Raw genomic sequence first — 20037 nt, 5'->3', positions numbered from 1 at the left:
CTGTGACAAAAGTGTGGGAGTAAGTCTTTCTAAATGGCTGTGAAGTTTGCAAGGGCCTGTCAGGAGCAATTTCCCTCTCGCTGCACACAGCCCGAGACGTGTCAATGCAGGCGTGTGAGACTGCGATTGAGGAAAGCAGCATGCGAGGCGCACACTCGTTCTCCCATAGACCTCAGCTCCCCACCCCCCGCCCCCCTCCAGTGGAGAGATCTTGGCACAGTGTCCTCCCTTCATCTGTTCCCCCAGGCAGAGCTGCTCCCCCGATGATCCACACTTCTCCATATTTTACACCCCCAAAATGGGCACAGCTCCGATCCCCCCTTTTCCTCTTCATATTTCGCTCCTTTTTATACATTGGTTATTTTGTGTCTTCACATTCCAAATGCGTGTTAAGTTGCTGATTGCCTCAAATATTTGTAGACTTTTTTTTTTTTAATCCTAAAAGAAACAGGAGATCAACTCCATAGATTAAGACTAGTGGTCTGAAAAGCAGACGCACAAAGACACTTTATGCTGCTCCCATTTGGCTTCAGACGGCGTCGCTCTACGCTAAATATATGCATCACTGATTCAAAAAATCCAAATGTAATGCATCTGGGATACGTATTTGTTGGGATTCAGTTTCAATAGTGCTTATGGTTTATAGAGCTGTGCTTGTGCTTTATTCCAGGTCTGCAAATAAACTTGGCTCATTTACGAGGAAAATATGCATGTCTACGAAAATGAAAATAAGCGTCACCTTTGCTATTAGTTGAACCATATGCAACTAAACAAAGTGCCCGGACAGACGAGCACAGCAGTCACTCGAACAATTCACTTCCATGTCACTTGTGTGGGTGTTGACCTGCGCTGCCCATGCGGGTTCCTGGCCAGTTTGACGGCATGCTTTTCTCGTGGTGGCTGCTATTTGGTCAGGGAGGTTAATGAGCCTTTTGAGTGATGCCAACCCGTAGTGGGAGGTGTTTAATTGACCGGTGTCACTCTGTGTGACATCACACAAACCTCAGGTTGGTCCTCCCCACCCAGTGTGCGCTGGATTTCATTTCATGTCAAACTGACAGATCTCTTAATAAATCAGGCAAAGACAAATGTACAGTATTATGTAGGCTTTATGCGATCAATATTTTCAGTGATCAGAGTTAAAAAAAAAAATCACTGTTCAGAAGATGGACCAATCTATTTCAACAGTTTTATTTGCTGTAATCATGAATAGCCATTTCATTCAACAATTGAAATGCACTGGGGTAAAAAATAACAAAACCTTAAGAATTCTCCCAAATAAGATGAAAAATATTCAATAAAAGTTAGGGGTTCGGGGGATTTGAGAAAAAAACCCAAAACAAACAACGGAAAAAAGCTGAATTATATGAAAATATTGGGGGGGGGAATTGAACACAAAAAATCAGACTGTATATGATGAGAAACCTTAGATTATTAACAATGGCAGAACACAACATCCCTGGAATGAACGTCTTATTTTTATTTATTGTGATCACTGTACATCATTGATCGATTGTCAAGATCATGTATGAAAATGAATACACTGTAATCAGTTAAAAGAAAAGTCCCCCCCCCCCTTAACCTTACAATTCTCTCTTTTTTTAATGTGTAAATTCTAACAATAAACGTAACTGTCCAATTTTCCTCACTAGTCCTCACTCACTGATCGGATCCACTTTTGCCACACTCCTTTGTTACCTATATTCATTCATCAGTCCAAGGTCATGTGGTAGTTTGTAGATGTTGTCATAATTAATCGGTATTCTTTATCCATTTGTACAGTTATGAAGGGTAAAGATTTTCTTAATTCAGCCTGGTATGAATTGAGGTCAGGCTGGTCTGAACCAACAGGCCTCATTAGAGGCAGAGGTATCAGAACAAGGACAATGGGTTTACCTGTGTCTTACTTAATGCTCACCTTGATTACAGCTACGCTACATTCAGTAGCTATCGCTTCACTTGGTAAAGACGACGGTGCCAGAATTGACAAACTCCTTTCAAGCACCAAGTTGCTCTTTGAGCTTTCAAAGACGTTTCTATGTGAGAGCTTGATGCAGAGATTGATTTGACCCCAAAAAAATCAGAATTCAACTAACAGCAGAATTTTAGATAAAGATAAAGAATATGCAATGGAACCTATAATGTCAAAGGCAATCTTCCAGGACAGGAATATTGAAATATTTTTTTCCCCCCCATCATCATAGAAATTGGCATAATTCTAGAGGCAAAACTGACACCATCATTAGAGGAAAATAAATTAAAAAATGTCTGCCTGCTGACGTGCACTGCTTGCACAGACAAAAATGGCTGTCAACGGTGCAGAGCTAGTTTTTTAAAAATTCAGTCAGCGATACCAAACTTTGCAACTTTTCTGACCTTTCCTTAAAAAGGGACTCATTGAGCCATTTTCAGCAGTTAAAAAGTGAATTCAGTAACTTCATTATTTTTCTTGGACAATTAATAATTTTAAAAACAAATTATTAGCTGTCGACTAAAGATGACATCACCTGTGCTGAGGAAGTAGGTAACGACCAATCATGGCTCACCCGTTTTCTGGGTTTGGTCAGCAAACTGAGCCATGATTGGTCGTTACCTACTTCCTCAGCACAGGTGATGTCATCTTCAGTCGACAGCAAGTGGAAAAATTAGTATTTAAAGCTATTAATTGTACATAAAAATTCATGAAGTTACCAAATTAAATCTGGACAAAAATATTAACTTATAGCTGCTGAAAATGGCTCAATGAGTCAAGTATCCCTTAAAAACACACACACACACACAATTCCTTCTATGAAACGATCAACATGAGAGGAATTATTTTCGCATTATTCTCCGTGTGACAAGTTAGGAGCCAAGAGATGGAAGTCAATCGTACTGAACATTGCCAAAGACATTGGGTGCCCACTGATATGTTGCAAAGCGGTCGTTGACCCGAAATACGTTTCCAAAGCGCAATATGTTGTGGCGATCGCCTGCGTCAGCCATCTTACGGAAATTCACACTTTCTCAATTAATAGAACGATAGACATTGTCAGTGCCATTTCGAATGGGGTGTACACAGTTTTCCATCAATTACCCAAATAAGCATCAACAGATTGTATTGCTATCTTAAGTGAAAATCCAGATTGTGAGCTCCCCCCCCTCCTCCCCCCTCCCTCCTCGTTGGCCTCCCAGACTCTAAATCAATGCAGATGTTCCGGCTTGTCTCACAGCGATAATTACTCTAACAAGTAAATCATTAGTTTCGGAATAGACGCAGCTTATGCACAACATCACTTGCCGTTACTTGTTCTCGTTAATACTCTCTCATGATCGTTTCCGTGGCTCGTGAGTCAAAACTGATGCAATATGAACTCACGTAATGCTCTTTCCCGCTCTGAGGTGTTCATTATCGCTGTCAAATCCTCTTTAAGAAGGATGTAGAGCCTGAGGTTTTCATGGATTTGAAGTTAGCATTAGGATAATTACTCAAATTTATGTAGGCTTTTTTTCCCTGTTAATACCCCCACCACCACCACACACACACACACACACACAAAATAATTTCTTAAATTCATTAGTGCGCACATACACACAGATGTAAATTCACTTCTAGCAGGCTAACACTTTGTCTTTCTGGCTATTTGAAGACAGCTGGACAGTTTCAAGCCGAAGCATGCTGTGCTCATTAATATGGTGCATGAGGGAGATGCATGCTTTAACATGCATCTCTCTTGTATCGGCTCCCGAGGGAGCGACAGAGCCTGTGTTCTGCTGCTGGTCAGGCAAACAGTGAAGTATTGTGATTGTCTCAGACCAGCTGGCTTGGTGTTAGTGAATTCTGAGGCCTGCAGAGATCATCTGCTCCACACCTCAAGATGTCCTTAAAATGCAAACTATTAGGCGTGTAACTTATCATTGCGGTTTTATTTGCTGTTTTTCCAATGTGGACCAAAAATCACATGGATTATTTAAACAAGTGCTTTTTACATTTTGCAAACTGGAACCTCCATAGTTAAACATAATCCGTTCAATGGTGCTGGATGATTTCCAAATTGCTCAAATTATTATTCTTATTTTTTTTTCCCCAGAGCTCAGTATTGTTCATTCGATTTGACATCATCATTGCTCTCCTTTTTTTTTTTCTTAACAAATAAATTAAAAAAATTTAATAAATGTTTTTTTTTTAAATATATATACATATATATATATATATATATATATATATTTTTTTTTTTTTGTATGTGTGTGTATTCATCAGTTCACCTAAAGTCCATTAAAAAAAATCCCATACTAATAATATAATATAATAATAAATTGCCAAATGCAGAAACATCAATGTAAGTTATCACGATGTAGTGGCTCTCGCTAACAGACAGAATTAAGTAACCAGAATTAGGTTAAAAAAATTCTATATACGTAGACCATGTTTCTATAAATTTTGATATTTGGTTTTTATTTGAGGCAGATATTTTTTCCATTAAAATGTGATTTATGAGGAGGTTAGACCATTGGTCGATATTCAGAGTTTGTTTATTTTTCCAGTTAACAAGTTGCTCTAATTTCAACAACAAAAATTCCATTGAGAAAATAAATTTGATATCAATGATTATGTAATCAAACCACATTCACTTTGTCTTACAAAGGTCCGCTAGCTTAATGCTATCAGAACAAGACTAGCATCAATATCTCTAATCATAAACCTTTGGACCACTATTTGTACACAAGCGGTAAAAATAATGTCGACAAGCATACATTCTTTATCCTCTACCACGAATATTGCAGCTGAATTGAGACCACTTCTTGGTCAAATCTACATGTAGTCTGCCTGTGCCGCGCACACCAAAATGAGCAGCACAAGACCCATTCAATTATTACGACGCACAAACTGTTTAGCTCTTTACATTATTTCAATTTTAATGGTTGTTTCTGAATGTTTTTATAAAGGACAACACTGTTAAGTGCCATTTTTTTTCTAATTTAAAAATGCTCGAAAATGCAGAATGTTGTTGTTTTTTGGGTGGCGAAAAGGATGAAAGGCATTTCCATTCACTTCAATTGAGGAAGATAATTCAATATACTGTATAAGTGTTTTGTGTTACAAGCGTGGTCATGGAATGAATTAAACTTGTAAGTCAAGGCACCACTCTGTAACAAAACCTAATGAGAAGTAAATCTACTCACCATTTGAAGATGCTTGACGCGCGCTACTGTCACCTAGTGGCACCAAGTGTTATTAAACGCATACCTATGTCACAGTTACATCTGGTTATATTGGCCAGCTATACTCTAGTACCATTTTGTGGTGGAATCACAACAAAAACAAAAAGCAAGAGTTTGATGACTGGTTGAATGGTTTGTCGGCTTTCGGAGACGGCTAACATTAAAACAAAGGGTAGCCTAGGCCTAAAAAAACTAAACAAAAAACTAAGCAGTGAAGCTTCTAAATATTAGTTTGAATCTTCTTCTATGGTGACATGAAACTAAGTCATGCAGTATGAATCATTGCAATCGTTAATCTATATAATAGTCTTCACCTTATGTTACAAATGAACATCAATAACCTCATTGTTCTTTACCATGTAATTATCCCTGAGTTTATTTGTGACAGACAGCAGCCCCCATATGGTAGCCAAAAAACAACTTCCCGAAAGGCTCGGGAAACCATTGTGAGAACAAAGAGCCAATGGTATTATTCATAATTAAACTCTTATTGTGTATTCTGCAGAATATTTCCATTTTTTGTTGACAACCCCCCCCCCCCCCCCCTCCCCTCTTCTCCCCTTCGCCACTTTGCACCTGGCGCTGGGAACATCTGTGTGGCGTCAGAGTGCTGCCTGGCTGTGCAGATTGGTGCAGGTAGAGGAGCACGTTGTCGCCCGGCTAATGATGAGAGTGTCTGCCCTCTCTCTGTGAGCAGACGCAAGCTGCTGCTTCACGCTACTCGTACGCCCAGGGAAACAGATTTCCAAACATATGCAGTGTGTTTTTAATCCAGTTGAGCACTTCATTTCCCGGCAAACACAAATAACCTTACGGGACATCCATATATTATGACAAGGGGGTGGGCGCGAAGGAATTGAATGTTTTTTCTTCTTCTCTTTTTTTTTTTTTATGTTTTTTTTTTTCCTTCCTCCAAAGTTGCCAACATGCTCATAACCAATGTGTACTGTTTGCTTGTGTGTGCTTTCATAAACTTTGTTACACAGCGGTGCAACCTACATACAGCAGTAGGAGCAACTTCAATTGAAGCTCTACTTGTTGTCATCCTTTTGTTTGAGCTGCTGGTGCTTTGTGTTGTACTGGTCCGAATGAATGTTGTTTAAAGCCGCACTTTGTAACAATTTGCCCCAAAATATCTTTACAATAGCCTTTTTTTATTTTTATTTTTATTTTATTTTTTTAACCATTTATGACTGAAGGGTTAGGGTTAAGTCCTGCAAACCTCTGGCCAATAGTTTCAGACGGGATTCGGGTTTGAATTTCCCGCCCTCTGTCTGCGGATGTGACGTCATATGTGCATTGTGTATGTGCAGAAAGGAAAATGCAGTTTCATTTTCTGGCCACAGGTGGCAGTAGCGATTCCAAATTCTATTTTCTGGGTTCAGTAGCTTTGAATGATATAAAATACAGTGGGTAGGGCTGCTCGATTATGAAATTATTTTGGCAATAATTAAAATCACGATTATTCAAATGATTATTTTTTTGTACAAAACAAGAAAATTTTTAAGCATTTAAATAATATTGAAACCAATTTTAAAAAAGAGAAGCATTATAATTATGCAAGTTCCTTTTGGACCAAACAGAATTTTTTTATAATATATATTTATTATAATATATAATTATTTATTTATATTGGCAAAAACTTGAATTTGGAGTGCACAACACTGTGCAGTAGAACTACCATTTATTCTTGGTACAAAACGAGAAATGTTTAAACGTAAAAAGAAAACAAATAAAAAAGATTAACACAGATAAAATAATTTGAAACATCATTAATTATGCAAGTTCCTTTTGGTTGAAACAAAATTTATTAAAGTAGTTATTTAAAAAATGTGCAAATGTATACATTTAAACTCAAAAAATAGAATTAATAATCTTTTTTTTAACTCTTTGACTGCCAGACGTTTTCAGAAAAGGGATGCCGTGGGTGCCAGCCGATTTAAACATTTTGACTGATCTTTCAAGGTCCACAGAAAAGTATGTGTTTGGACTATGGAAACACACATACTACCAAATGAAAGATTGGACTCTCATCTTTCATCAGAAAAAAAAGTTTGTTTCTACCTTATTCCGTTTTTGAGTAATCAACAATAGAAAATGGTTAGTTCACCTCTGTTTTGAAACAAACGTCTTTTAACGTCTTTGGCACTCCTCCATAGGATTTTACTAAACCTTATTTAACGTTTTTGGCAGTCAAAGAGTTAATTATTATTATTTTAACGATTGTGCTGATTTTGTAATTGTGGAGTGTAATAATTGAAATTGTAGTAAATTTTGATTAATTGCACATAGCCCTAACAGTGGGTATAAAAACTCTACACCAGTGTTCAAATGGCGGGTTTTTGTGCTGTAAATCATTAAGACATCGTTTCAAAGCTTACGCCACCTTTAATGTGACCTATAACTTTGTACAACTCTTTTAGAGTCATCCAGTTACTGGGTCTCTGTTGACTTTGATCGGAACAAAGACCTGTACCAATTCGTTGCTGCATTGCCGTTCCATGAAATTCCATTCCGTGTCGCATGGTCGTCATTACGCACCCAAAAATCATAACGCGTTGAATTATTCGCTGATCTTACCAGTATTATTTTGCACCCAAAATTTTGGTCCGTTTCCCAAAGGTATGACCTTCAGGACGTTGAAATGTAAAGGTTCCAACGCACCTCCCCTGTTGAACATCAACAACAATAGTGCCTAACACAGAAGCCCAGCTGGAGGTGCTTAACATCCGCTCATCGCACTCATCCTATTGTCAGCTGCAGCCAAACTAAATGTCAGAGGTGCTCCTACATGAAGTTCATTATTCTCTCGCTCAGCCCTCCAAAGCCTGATGAGGACACTGCGGCTGAACTGCATTGGGGGAGGGGCGGGGGGGTGTTCTTCTATTACTAGTGTAAAAATAAATCGCTACTTCGCTAAAACATTACAATGTTAATACTGCTAGAATCTTAACCAAAGACATCCTTCAACAAAAAATGGCCATAGTTGTCCTGAAACTGAAAATGAGTAACATAGCAGCTGGATCTTCTCGGCCCCACCTAGAAGTTGGTCCCGACCCCTTTTCAACACGTATCAAGCGTCTCTTACACTCGCAGCTTAATAACAAACACGTTCCTCTCTAGTGTGGGCTGACGCTCTCACTGTTCTCCACCACCTAAAGGGAGAATTACATAAGAATCCTCCGCTCAATTGTCCGCTCCATCTTCTGTCCACACGCACAAAATACTGTAGCCGATTAATCCTCTTGATATCTCTATAAGCTGTTTTGGTTGATTTGAAATGAGTACGGAAATTTCTCTGTATAAAAGGTGACCAATGGTCGTCTGTCAATAGCAATTAAGTGTAGTGTTGTATATTTTCTCCTTATTCAAAATGCAGTAGGGATCAAACGTATGCGACACAATGACCAGCCACAACATCATGTATCAAATATTCTGCCTTTAGAGATAGAATTCAGTTTTAACAATGTCAGAGGTTTTCTTTTTTCTTTTTTTTTTCTGGAGAGCTCAGTATTGTTCATTCGGTAATTTTACCATCATTGCTCTTTTTTTTTTTTTTTTTGTATGTATGTATGTGTGTGTGTGTATTCATTAGTTCACCTAAAACCTAGTAAAAAATCCCATACCGTTCACCTAAACCGAACACTTCCAGCCAGAGTCGTGAGGCTGTCAGGAGACCAGAGGAAGGACCAAAGAAAAGAATGTCAGAGGTTTTCATTCAGATTTAACAGTCACCATAAGATTCCTTTGAGACTTCCCCGTTTCACCCAAAAAGTTTCGATTTGCCTTTTGAAGCTCACACTCACTGACAAGTATTGGACGTACTGATCTTGTGCTCATCATGTTGTGGCTGGATATTTTGTCTTAAGGAAGGAAGCCCTATTGTTTAGCTAGCTAAAATGTCTATGCTTAGAATCCTGGTTGTATCCAGATGACTCCAAGAAAACAAGGACAACCTTGAAAGCCCTCTTGGAACGCTTCTGTCACACCAGATATATATATTTTTAGAGAGTGAGAGAGAGAAAAGAGCCGATTGGACTTGCTCCATGCAAATGCCGTTAAATGCCGATCGCTCGGCACACATAGAGACACTTCTCTTAATATGAGCCCCTTTTCTTCACACCCACGACCATTGTGCATCAAATCCTTTTTTTTTTTTTTTTTTTTTTCCCTGAAAAGATTTCCAGTCGCAGCAGCCGCAGACAATGTTCCCCCTCACAAGCTGTCGTCTTTGTCGTAGCCCCCCCCCCCCCCCTCTTTTTTTTTTTTTTTTTCCTTTCCTCCTCGAGTCAAAAGCGGTTTCTCTGGCACTGGGCCCTGTAACAGGATTTGGTGTTTCAAGGTGGAGTGAGTACGTGCTTGTCGATCACTGCTTACCTTTCCACTTGTAACCTGTCACTTTTTTTTTCTTTTTCTTTTTATTGACATGGATGGAAGGGTAGGAAAGTGTGCATGGGATGCAAAGGGGCGTATACAAGCACAAATGTCACAGTTAGTGGGGGGTCAGCCAGGCTATGGCTTCCACTTAGTTGTGTCTCTCAGAGTACGCTGAAGGGGAGTGAAGCATGCTGATAAAAACAACTCACTAATAATTATGCACTCCTAGAATAGCCCCTATTTAAGTATATGGCATGCTTGCCAGTTAATAATTGTGCACAAAAACAAAGACTTGACAAAAGACCTCACACAGCCGATTTTTATATATATATATATATATATATATATATATTTTTTTTTTGTATTTTGCCATAATAATTAAGTACGACAGTTATGAATGCAAAAGTTGACAGATATTATAGCAGGCCTGTCTAACTCCCAACTTGTATTTCAAAAGTTATCATGGACTGTAACTGTAGTATAATGTAGTCCTTTTTTTTTTTCTTTCAAGGATTACATTGAGTGTCACGCAGGGCGGCAAATAGGTCTCATTTTTATAGTCTTTGGGATGACCCGGCCGGGGATCGGACCCACAACCTCCCAGTCTCAGGGCGGACACTCTTACTACTCGCCCACTGAGCTGGTGAAGTAGTTGAAGTTTCTCATGGTTTTTTTTTGTTTGTTTTTGCCTAATGGGAGAAAATGAGTTGTAGCTTCATATCATATCGGTCAGAATTTAATTAATTATGACTAAATAAATATTACAATACGCTCTAAAAACAGTTGGGTCAAAAATTGGGTCAATTGGACACAACTTTAAATTTTTGGGGTTGTTTTGGGGGTTGGGTCAAATGAATGCTTTGACCCAACTTTCTGGGTTGTTTTGCACAAAATAACCCCAACTTTCAATTTTTGGGGTTATTTTGTGCTCAAGCTCAATTTCATTCATGACTACACTTGTAATACAAAACACAATATTGAAAACTTTTTCCTGTTCAAATTGATGGAAAAGCAAATATTTGAGAAAATAGCACTCTTAATATTGAAATATATATTAGAAAAAAAACATTCTAATAATATGATTATATAGAATATAAAGAGTTACGACTCCTTCAGGTGTGTAGAATTTGTCATGCAGACAACTACTGAATGTAACTGTAACCTCCAGTATTTGTCGTTTTATGCAGAGAATAAGAATAAATGCATCAAAACACAACCAGATGTGAATTATTAATCGGCCTATGGCATTTCCCATTATGTGTTAGCATTAAGCTAGTAGAGTTAAGTAATTTGAAAAAATTGAAAGTTGGGGTTATTTTGTGCAAAACCCAGAAAGTTGGGTCAAAGCATCTTTCTGGGTTGTTTTGCACAAAATAACCCCAACTTTCAATTTTTGGGGTTATTTTGTGCAAAACCCAGAAAGTTGTCAAAGCATCAATTTGACCCAACTTTCTGGGTTGTTTTGCACAAAATAACCCCGACTTTCAATTTTTGGGGTTATTTTGTGCTCAAGCTCAATTTCATTCATGACTACACTTGTAAAACAAAACACAATATTGAAAACTTTTTCCTGTTCAAATTGATGGAAAAGCAAATATTTGAGAAAATAGCACTCTTAATATTGAAATATATATTTTAAAAAAAAAACATTCTAATAATATGATTATATAGAATATAAAGAGTTACGACTCCTTCAGGTGTGTAGAATTTGTCATGCAGACAAATACTGAATGTAACTGTAACCTCCAGTATTTGTCGTTTTATGCAGAGAATAAGAATATATGCATCAAAACACCACCAGATGTGAATTATTAATCTGCCTATGGCATTTCCCATTATGTGTTAGCATTAAGCTAGTACTTAAAATTACTTAAGTAATTTGAAAAAAATGAAAGTTGGGGTTATTTTGTGCAAAATCCAGAAAGTTGGGTCAAAGCATCTTTCTGGGTTGTTTTGCACAAAATAACCCCAACTTTCAATTTTTGGGGTTATTTTGTGCAAAACCCAGAAAGTTGGGTCAAAGCATCTTTCTGGGTTGTTTTGCACAAAATAACCCCAACTTTCAATTTTTGGGGTTATTTTGTGCAAAACCCAGAAAGTTGGGTCAAAGCATCAATTTGACCCAACTTTCTGGGTTGTTTTGCACAAAATAACCCCAGAAATTTGAAAGTTGGGTCAAATTGAACCAAAAAGTGTATCTGCTCCTTTTATGACTCAACTTGGGTTATTTTTTTACCCAAGTGTTCTTAGTGCGCCATCTATTAATTGTTGGAAACGGCTTGTAATTTAATGATGGAAATTACACAGTTCTGCAGCGAATAATTAGTATACTATTGCTGCTTTTTCTGTGGATTTGCTCAACTTATTGATATGCCGTTGGACTAACAACCATACATCTTCTAAGACCTCTGATCTACGCTATTGACCATTATCATCGCCAAGAGGTTTGTTGCAACGTGGTATTTTTATGCTACGCTCGCTAGAAGAAACCTGTTTACATTCCAGGGTGATGTATAGTTCACTTTGCTCTGTGGCGCAGTCGTATTCCAGCGCGCTGTATAGATTTCTTTCAGCTGACGAAATTAAAAAGACGGCTGTGTGTGTGTGTGTGCGTGCGTGTGCGCGAGTGTGTGTGTGGCGTGCCTCGCAGCAACGCGATTTGCCTGCGAGTTCACGATATGGGTTGAGAGGGGAGTTCCTTTGGGGGGGGATTAAATAGCTCTCTCTTTCTCTTCCTTCCCTCCTCCCATGCCCTCCTCCATAGTTATAGTACGCAAACAGCTTGCAGGTCTGTACAGCGTTCTCACTGCATGGTTGCCATTGCGCTGCTCACAGGTAACAATAAGCCAAGGCCAAAGGTTAAGAGGGATTGCGGAGCTTCTCTGGCAAACATTATGCTTACAGGCGAGGCAAGAGCGGAGCGGCACCCGTAGTATCCCTGGGAGAAGGAGAGAGCAGGTTGGCTTGGAAATGATGGCTATCGTACAGAATTGGGCCAAGACAGGTGTGTAAGGTTAGGACACTTTTTTTTCGCTTTCTGGACTTTTCAACAAAAAAAAAAACTATTGCAGCAAACTCAACACATTAGCAGTAAGTTGCATTGTAACCATCACATCTGTTCAAAGTTTCATTTTAAACGGTTGCACAATTGAAAAGCTACACACCATAAAATGAAACTAAGAATATAGTGGTGCCTTGAAATACGAGTGACTCAACTTAGGAGGGTTTCTAGATGAAAGGTGACTTTTTGGGGGGGGGGGGGGGGTCTTAAAAAGAGGCTTCAAGCTGTTAAATGAAACTCACATTTAACGTTTAGTGTCAAACTAAACACCTACACGTTGTGTATTTTTAAAACAAACCAAATTACTTAACTCTACTAGCTTAATGCTAACACATAATGGGAAATGCCATAGGCCGATTAATAATTCACATCGATCTGGTGGTGTTTTGATGCATTTATTCTTATTCTCGACAAATACCGGAGGTTACAGTTACTTTCAGTAGTTGTCTGCATGACAAATTCTACACACCTGAAGGAGTCGTAACTCTTTCTATTCTATATAATCATGTTATTAGAATGTTTTTTTTTTTTAAATATATATTTCAATATTAACTCTTTGACTGCCAAAAACGTTAAATAACGTTTAGTAAAACCCGAGGGAGGAGTGCCAAAGACGTTAAAAGACGTTTGTTTCAAAACAGAGGTGAAACTAACCATTTTCTATTGTTGATTACTGAAAAACGGAATAAGGTAGAAACAAACTTTTTTTTCTGATGAAAGATGAGAGTCCAATCTTTCATTTGGTAGTACGTGTGTTTCCATAGTCCAAACACATTATTTTCTGTGGACCTTGAAATGTCAAATGCTTAAATCGGCTGGCACTGGCGACATCCCGTTTCTGAAAACGTCTGGCAGTCAAAGAGTTAAGCGTGCTATTTTCTGAAATATTTGCTTTTCCATCAATTTGAACAGGAACAAGTTTTCAATTTTTTGTTTTGTATTACAGGCGTAGTCACGAATGAAATTGAGCTTGTATCTCGAGGTTCCACTGTACTCACCCTTTGAACAACATCCATTAGCTCATTAAAATGTTTGCCCTCATTATGATTGCGGCTAACTAGAGCCTCTCCCAGCTGACTTCAGGTGAGAGGTGTGCCGCTGTGGTTCTATCCCGGAATGGTCGCTGCAATAAGAACTAATTATTTTAACCAATAGATGAACCTACTGTGCTAAAACAAGTCCCCAAACATTAATTTACATGCAATATAGTGTATAATTGACTTACTTGTCCTTCCAAATGTTCAACTTGTATTAGATGACTCATTCCATTGAAATGATTGAGTATGTTTGCCTTTTTGTGAGAGCACATTCTTCCTGTCAAGCTCTTTGAATGTGAAGACAATCTCTTAAATCGTCGCCACCTTGATACTTGGCTTACAGGTACTTAGACTTCTGTACTGGTCTCATACTGTACCATAACCACATTTCTCGTGAATCAAATTTTGATAAGCAGTGACACTTTCACGCACACTCCTCCCCAATGTGAATTTACAGTTGCTTAACTCTTTGACTGCCAAAAACGTTAAATAACGTTTAGTAAAACCCGAGGGAGGAGTGCCAAAGACGTTAAAAGACGTTTGTTTCAAAACAGAGGTGAAACTAACCATTTTCTATTGTGGATTACTGAAAAACGGAATAAGGTAGAAACAAACTTTTTTTTTCTGATGAAAGATGAGAGTCCAATCTTTTTTTGGTAGTATGTGTGTTTCCATAGTCCAAACACATAATTTTCTATGGACCTTGAAAGATCAGTCAAAATGCTTAAAATCGGCTGGCACCCACGGCATCCCTTTTCTGAAAACGTCTGGCAGTCAAAGAGTTAAACTAATACCAAACAAACCATTGTGCTTTCATGTATTTTTTTATTATTATTGGAAACTCCATATAAAAATTCACAGTGCAGAGTGGGGAAAAAGAAAAAGTGTGAACCCCGAGGCTCATGACTTTCCCGAGAGCTAATTGGAGTCCGGTGTCAGCCAACCGAGAGTCCAATCAATGTGACAAGATTGGAGCTGTTGGTGTCCTATAAAAGGGTTAGGGTCGGGTTGCCCAATGTGAACCAGGCCTCGCAAGCTCTCCGAAGACCAACAATTAAGAGTTGTTAACTTTTTGCGTTTTGCTGCGTAGGGTTACAAAAGTATCTCCAAAAGCCTTAAAGCGATGCAAGATTTATAACTCGTTTTCCAGTATTGGATTAGGCATTGTGTACAAAGAGTAAAAGTGCAAAAAAAAAATCTCTGGCATCTTATTCCCTGAATTTTCTTTTGAAAAGATGGCTGAAAGAGCGCAGCGCGGAATGCTGAGTGAGATGTAGAGCGTAGGGAATCAACTGAAGATTTCAAAAAAAAAGAAAAAAGACGTCATTGGAGGACGCCACCGATGAAGCCACTACTTTTGGCTAGCGCACGTCATAGCTAGCAATGTGCTTATGGCGGTATGTTCAAAGTCATTTGAAGCTGTTTAAAAATGTAATGTACTGTACAAGTATTTTCAGAGGCTATTTTTAAACAATTTTTTTTTTTTAATTAGAGCTGTCAAACGATACATTTTTTTAATCAGAATAATCACATCTTAGAATTTTGACTAATCGCTTGATAGAAAAGGCTTTTTTATAAAAAAATAAATAAAAATGAAAGACCACTTATGTGTTCATTCTTTTGACATTTAATGTTATGAGGACGTCTTTTCAGTTAATTACATAATGCATAATTTAAAATGGAAAAAAAATGACCTCAATTTTTCGACATGAACAAATATTCTAAAGGTGATACGCAAACATTTATTAAATGCTCTACTTAAATGCATGTATTTATTGTTATTGCTCAAACTGTGCTACCTTAAATGTAGCCATCCGCTCTCACTGTAAAGGATAATCTATGGTCAAAATTAATAGTGTGACTAATCTGCGTTAATTCATGATTAATGCGATAATTTCTTGTGATGAATTCATCAGTTAACGCTTTAACTTTGACAGCACTAGTTTTAATAAATGATTCACGACTTAATAGGACAAGAGGCAGATGCGGGGTCTCAGGGTGACAACAGTTGAGTCTATGTCTGACTATATATTTTGATTTTCAAAATGCAGGTTTAAAGGTCCGTCAATTCCCATTGACAGATTAAAAATGAGAGCCTTTTTCCACATAAATCAGGATACTGTACATTTTGCAGTATACGTTTCCCCCCCAAATAGGAATAAATAATGAAGACGCATTTTGGCCTGAAATGGCCATGCAAACAATTATGTACTTAGTTTCTTGCAGCAAATGTATTCCACGTGATTGTTTTTGCCTCACAGCAAAGCACCCGAAAAGACTAAAAACCTTTCATTTCGGAAAAGGCCGCTATTGGTCACCGTCAATAAAAGCATAAAAGCATTTATTTCCCACGTTTGTCAAATTAACAGCATACTCCATCTCCCATAGGACTTGCGAGGTTCATTAACCTTTCTGTGAAGTGGGACAGGTTTCCAGCAGTTACCATAACCTCTGTCTCGCCCCTGCCTCAATTATAATACAAGAATTAAGCATGCAGCCATTCAAAACAGTAATGCTGCCTCTTAAATCCCTTTGTGCCGGCGCTCGCTTGTTAATGACTAAAGACACTGAATGAACTGTGCTGATCAACAGAGGACGGAAACAAATGAAATGGCTGCTCTTAGCTGGAGGGACGACTTTACTCTGAATGCTTGCTGCCACATGACAAAAATGACTTGATGAAATGTTAAAAACACGGCAGACAATATTTAGAACGACGGAATACATAAACAGCTCTGTGATAGTGCCTGTCTTCTGAGGGGTGGTGGGGGGGGGGGGGGGGTCTTATTTGTATCAGAATAATATTACATTTAGTATGACTATCCAGTATACAAGTGAAACTGTATTTTAAAACTACAAAAATATGGAGAAATGTACAACCTCCCTGGAACACACACACACACAAGATTGCGGAGTGACCACCTGTCAGCCTATTGGAATTTATCAATTGCCACACTAAAAACAGTTAACCCAATTATGGATCAAAAATGGACGCATCCACTTTGTGGGTCAATTTGACCCAACTTTCTGGGTTTTATACAAAATAACCCAAAAAAATTTTACCTAAGTAAATGATCTGACCAATATTTTTGAGTTGTTTTACGCTTAAAGACCCGTTTCTTGACTCAAAGTTGGGTCAAATCGACCCAAGTAGAGGATCAGTCCATTTTTGACCCATAGTTGGGCTATTTTTGACCCAACTGTTTTTAGAGTGCAGAAAAGGTCTCCAAATGCAGGCAACAAAGGTAAAATTCCACACTTGAATTTAATGAATTCCCTTGATAGTTTGCTCGAGTCAGTAGGTGCTTCTCTTTTGGTTAGCAACAAGAGTTCAAATGAACCAATAGATGACACTGTCCCCATTTAGCTTATACTCCATTTTAGCACTGCGGAACTGGGAATTCTTAGGACGTGGTAAAACTCACACACAGACACACTCTGATTTCATTATTTTAGTTACGAGACAGTTGGTGGGTGTTGGTTAGTAGATCTTGCTGATTTTTTTTTAACAACAAGAGTTCAAATGGGCTGAGTAATTCATCATGTCAATTATCAATACCATGAGGGATGCCTATTTGAACCTGAGAACTTTTATATATTTATATTTATTTTTCACCAAATTAATTGAACTGTATGTAGTTTTTTTGTTTTGTTTAAAAAGGAATTATTAATCAATATATGGTTTAAAGAGTACAGTAATTTCTGGACTATAAGGCGCACCTGACTATAAGGCGCGCTAGCTAAATTTGGAGAATACTCGAGTTTGTTACACATATAAGCCGCAGCCGTTTTAATGTTACCGCACCGGGTTCCCGCTACTTCCGCGCAAATTGTCTCGCTCTTGTTCTCTCTCCTACTGTATTTGGGCTCACTTGCTTTATTTTGCTCTGCCTGACACTCTTGCGCTTCTTTTATAGTGCCCCCCCCCCCCCCTTTGTGATCTGATGGATAAGCCGCACCTTTGTATTAGCTGCAGGGCCGAATGCAAGTAAAAAAAAAAAAAGTAGCTGCTTATAGTCCAGAAATGACTGTAAATATTTTAGATCGGCATGTTTACAGAATATCTGTGACTCCTTTGGAAATTCATTTTGAATCTTTGCAAAGAACCAATGAATCCCTTGAACCTTCACATTGTTGCTGCACCTTGGCCCACCACCCATCCAAAGTCAAAAGAATATACTGACCTTGGACAAACTTGAGTGGTCAATTACACGCCTGTTGATCACTTTTAATTTCTTAATAATTACATTATTATCATCTTCCGCCTCCTCATTCTCTGGCTTCTTTCTGTTCTCCTACTCCAACTCCTCCCCCGTACCCTAGCTAGCCCACAAGCTCACTATAATCATTTAATTTGTGTCGCCATTCATACATACATACACACTATACTTTTACAGATCGATGCCATTAATACGCCTAATTTTCACTCCTACCGCTGTCTGGTCATGAATTCATCAAAATGCAGCACATACGAGAAATTGTACACCAGTTGCTCAGTACAGTAGTTTTCAACTAAAAATGCTGTCGTCTTTAAAAAAAGAAAAGAAAAAAAATTGATCTCAAAGTGGACATTTTAAACCAGTATTTAAAGAAAAAATGACCATATACGCCTCATCATATTATTACTGCTTGTAGTTGTAGGCAGGTACAGGCTAGCTTTATTTATTTTTAATTTTTCCCAGTGCCACCCCCATCAGTGGGAAGCCCTATGTCGGGGGTTGGTTTGGGAGGGAGGTGCATGTCAGTGTCTTGTTTACATGTTGGCCTGATGGAGCTTCAGGTGGGCCGTGTGGGCAGCTTTGTTCAGGCTCCAGGATTCCCTTCATAGTGAGTCATCCCCCCCCCCCTGCCACCCCCAATACCAAGCCACCGTTCCGTTACCTTGGGAACTCAAGCTCGGGCTTCCCTCAGCAATGCTAAAGTAGAGCCTCATCAGCATCCATATTCTCATTAGCTTTCATGCTGGATGAGATTGGGTTTTATTAGCGCTCGCTCATTTTTTGGCCTAACAGGGCAGCGCAGGCCAATCTGCTCTCTGAGGATTCGATGACCAAACCAGCACGGCCATTTTGTCAAGGTGCGTTTGTAATGTATGCAAATGAGACAGAATAGATGAGGGCGCTAATGGCTTTGGGTGGCTAGTTTCTTAAACCAGTGATTTGAGTAATAATGAGCTTTGCCACTAATGAGTTGGAGCGGAAGACAATATAGGCCCGGGTACATCACAGTGTGTCAGGTGACGTCGGTGAAGGCTGAAGTTCACTTAATAACTGGACTGTTTATGTTTCCGAGTCAGTTCATTACCAACGCCAAATGAGTTCCTTCACTAAAGCCATTAGTCCAACTGGTAATTGTTAAATGGGTTAATTTGTTGATGCATTCATGCAGATCCGGAATGACTCACCCACTGATTTTTTTTTTTCACCCTTGACTGGGGCCAATTCACCCAGTTTAGCTGATCACCATTTGGTTGCTCTACCACATGAAAGGCAATTAGGTGAATCCCCCCCCCCCCACCCCCTTCTCAACACACCAGAGTGTTAGTCAAGTTGTAGAGAGAGTTCACAGGAGTCCAACATTTGATAATCCTTTTTCTTCTAAAATGTTGTCTTTAATTTCTTCCTCTTATTTACGACATCATGGAATTTTAAGACCTTCCACGGTTAACTATAGGCATATAATGATTAAATCTTACCTTTGTCACCATGGCGACGTAATTTTTTTGCTGGCTGTTTTTCAAATGCGTAAGTATAACGCCCGGTTCAGTAAAACCCCACCTTTCCCCGTCAGCGGCAAAGAACAGATGGAAACGGGCATAAGTCGCATGTCCCTTTTGCACATTTTCAGTAAATTTGCTTAAAAAAATTCAAAACAATTGGATGGAAACCTGACTACTCTTAACTCTTTCACTGCCACTGACGTTTAAAGACGTCAAGTAAAAACCTACGCTTCACTGCCAATGACGTCAAAAGACGTCATCCAATGATTTTTTTTTATTTTTTTTTTGATACGGGTAGAGGAAACCCTTCCGCATGTCTGGTGAAAGTTTCCAGTCTGTCTGTTGTGCCTAATGACTATTTTTGGCCCCTAAAAAAAGGCCGTCAAGAAAGTGTAACGTTTGCACGCAAAACGGACCAATGTGAAAGTGAAAGTAAACTGTTGTGCGAGTCCTGGCGTCTCCTTGCACGCAGGAGAGCGTTACAAAAGGAAAAACTGTGTTTGAAACATCCACATAATTGTAAGTAGTACCACAGTTGCACACATTTGTAAATAGTTAGCGAAATTGTTTTGTCAAATTGTTACACTGTTGAATGGAAATAAACGTATTTTGCAATCAAAAAACACTTTTTCATTGTTGGT

The 20037-nt window shown here is 38.6% G+C and overlaps 1 protein-coding gene across 2 annotated transcripts in view; it reads left to right on the top strand.

The window, feature by feature from the left end:
* The window catches only part of pebp4 (phosphatidylethanolamine binding protein 4), a 59124-nt gene that overhangs the window by 21662 nt on the left and 17425 nt on the right, over window positions 1-20037 (top strand). The window lies entirely within an intron of this gene.

This window comes from Vanacampus margaritifer, chromosome 3 (genome assembly GCF_051991255.1).
Source record: "Vanacampus margaritifer isolate UIUO_Vmar chromosome 3, RoL_Vmar_1.0, whole genome shotgun sequence".
Lineage (NCBI taxonomy): Eukaryota > Metazoa > Chordata > Actinopteri > Syngnathiformes > Syngnathidae > Vanacampus > Vanacampus margaritifer.
This window is presented reverse-complemented; position numbering and strand designations above follow the sequence as displayed.